The sequence below is a fragment of the Squalius cephalus genome (genome assembly GCF_949319135.1).
Source record: "Squalius cephalus genome assembly, chromosome: 20".
Classification (NCBI taxonomy): Eukaryota; Metazoa; Chordata; class Actinopteri; order Cypriniformes; family Leuciscidae; genus Squalius; species Squalius cephalus.
In genome coordinates this window covers 16,032,971-16,036,426 of record NC_137141.1, presented here as the reverse complement: position 1 = coordinate 16,036,426, position 3,456 = coordinate 16,032,971, and positions in this window count along the sequence as shown.

Sequence of the window (3,456 nt, the reverse complement as noted above, 5' to 3'; positions counted from 1 at the left end):
AACAACTCAGTTCAAGACTCGTGCACGTCTCTCACGGCGCTCAGAAACCGCCTCATACATATGCCGTATGCACATATGCCGTAATGAGTCCAATTTCGATGCTTATTGCAGGTGAACGATTTAAAACCACTTGTTTTTAAACCAGAAGGCTTAAAAACGCATAAAAAAAAATATGATTTTGTGAACACGCAGCACAGGTAGGCTACTTCATGTGAGCTTAACCGCGATAGAGACGATAGTCCAAAATCTCTACCGGTTGACAAATTTCTACTGGTTAATCATGTCTACCGATATATCACTCACTCACCTCTAATCTTTAAAACTAAATCTGTATTCGTGTGAATACAAAATCGTAATCTGAAATAGTAGGTACTACATTTGAATTTGAACTTACTTTGCGACCATAAAAAAAAGTATGTTCTATATAGTATTAATGTGGGTAGTATGAATGTAATCCGGACGTAGGCTACTACATCCGCCATGTTGTTACTGTCACGAGACCTAACAGCGTCAGTTGTGTCACTTCACCTCCATTCATAAATACCCTCCTGTGGCCTCATGGGATTGTAAAGTGTCCATCGAATGCGCACTTCAGAATCTCGCCAGAAGAAGTAGGTCATCCGGGGACTTTTCGCAGACTGTTTTTCGAATACTATGCATTCAGGCATACTACTCTTTTGGCGTACTGTTTCCGCATACTATAAAGTAGGGATGTATTTGATTTTGGACGCAGCGGTGGTATAAAGTTACAAACAAATATCGAAACCAACCCTATATATATTATTTAATTATTGGGGTTCACAATTACAACCCTTTGATTACCAGACTCTGAGCACTGTTCGTACAGACAAACCTTTCTATATTTTTTGCATTATTTGTTCATATGTATATGATAAGCAGGGCTACAGTTACCTCCTCTCAGGCATAAGGTCTCACCAATGTCTGGAAATAGTTCATGGAAGGCAGGGAAAAAATTAAGAGAAAGGATAAAAAAAGACCAAAGAGAGTGGAAAGAAGTGTGCATGACCAAAGAACAATAAATCCAGTGGGCATGTATGCTGCTCCTCTGCGTTCTCTGGCTGCATTGGGAAATGAGTTCATTTAATACTGTGAAATTCCATTAGAGGAGAACATGGCGATTTTGTACAGCAAGCACGCCGTTTGCAGGCCCTCTTAGACGCTCATAATTTCCCCATAAGACCAACTCTGATGAAACGGCCAAAACATATTTATTCAGAGATTACATTTCTGTAATCGCAAAAAAATGGCTTTACTGTTGCTTTGGAAACAGACCCCAAAGTGAATGACCTTATTGCGTCTGTACGTATTCACCTCCTGTTTCAATGTGAAAGCTTCAAACCAATTTTCTAGCATTTGGCAGTGAAACAGATACTAGGGCAATGAAAACAATATTAGAAGTTCATCACCTTTCTGACACGGTTAAATATAATATTTTGCAAGTTCAAAAATTCAGGGCTTTTATGATTATTATCCATTTTATACTTTATTCAGACTGCTGCAATGGGCTGGCTTGGCTTGTTTTCTGCAGGATGGCAACTATACCAGTTCAAAATGCATAAACAGTGACACAAAATCTATCTATCTATCTATCTATCTATCTATCTATCTATCTATCTATCTATCTATCTATCTATCTATCTATCTATCTATCTATCTATCTATCTATCTATCTATCTATATTCATTACGTTATCACAAATAAAACAATTGACTTCAAGCACAATTATGTAAAATGCTTACAAAATCTTCACTTTTGGCCACTACTGTATACAATGACATTCACGTGGCCACTGTATCCTGTATCTATATATAGTAATAATAATATTCATATAGCAATAATTGACAAAAATAATTGTCTAAAGACTACGAGCGAGCAGCACAACATGCCGATCGTTAGCAGGTGCTTGTCTCGTCAGGCCTCTTCTCATCCCTGCATTGATCGTCTGGTGTAATTAAAGAAGAGCTTGCTTATGCAAAGCCCTGTAAATGAAGCACACAATCATTAATTAGGCTTAGATGAAACACATTGTCTGTGAGTTGCTCTTGAGATTTGTCCACCGATAACAAAAGTGCAGTTAGTCTTGAGGCAAGTCAGACCACTCTTAGTTAACTGCCACTCTGCCTCGCAAGGATCAATACTAATCTTACTGATTCAGGCTAAGCTCAGACCGTTTCAATAAACAAGCAGCGAAGAATTGTGCCCTGCTTCAAAAACATGCCAATGTTGTCTTATGTAAGAGAATTTTTGCTCTCTTGAGGGAAAAGCACTTTCCCACTGGTTTAGCCCTTGGAAATATCATTTTAATTCATCTTCAGATGTACACTGTTTTGATGAGAAAGCTTAGAGGTGATGTAGAAAAATGGAGAGCCTGGTTTGGGTTTGCTGGATGAAGAATAAAGATATAAAGTCTAGTAATTTTAATTCAAACTGAAATTATTTAGAGATGGCATTCAGAATCGATATCTAAAGAACTGAACCTACTTACGGGGTGATTTTAAAGGGACAAATCTTCCAGAAATTTAGTTGTCTCATCGTTTATTTACCTTCATGTAACTCTGTATAACTCTGTAAGTCTTATGAACTTCTGGTAAGAAACTTTACTAATATTAGGTTTTATAATATCAATCCCTCTTCACTGTCATGTGTTCAGACAGGAATTGAGGATTTGAAATGACATGAGCGAATTTTCATTTTTGGCTGGACTCTCCATTTTACAGTAGTAAAACATTTTCCAAGAGCTCAGATCATGATTCTAGTTTTGATCAGTTTTTGCGCTGGGAATTCTGTCATGTGCAGCACATTTAACTACTACTTTTGAGTATGAGAGTGTGTTTGTTTGTTGTAACCTAAAGTTGTCATTACAGCTGCTTTAATGCACCGAAATGTGTTAATCCACGGGGAAGAGTGTAGTTTTCAGAGTAACATCAATATCTCTATGGTACGGTTCAAGTCGAAGAATCATTCACACCTTTCTAAAAGCTCTCACTTCACACCTCTATGCTGACAGCATGACTGTCTCGGCCTACATTTACTGTATGTTTGCAAGTCAGTCTCTTGGGAGTCCTCTCCATCGTAAAACAAAGGGTGGGTCTCAAATAACTTCAGGGCTATTACTGAATGAAGAAACAAACTCCTGAATCTCCTTAGGTCAGTGGCAAAAGTGACAGAAAGAGACAGAAAGGAAGATAGATAAAACCTTTAAAACACCCATTGGAATACTGTACTGGAGTAATAAATGTTCAGATAGGCTACATATATAGATTAAAGATAAACAAATACTTCTGAGGATTAAAATGACTGTTTAAAAGTTGTTTATCTCTACCCATTATAATGTTTTGCGAATTCAAAGTGCTTTTAAAGATAATCAAATACTTTTAAAACTTTTTTTGAGTAGGCTACTCAAAACCAGTAAAAAAAAATATATATATATATATA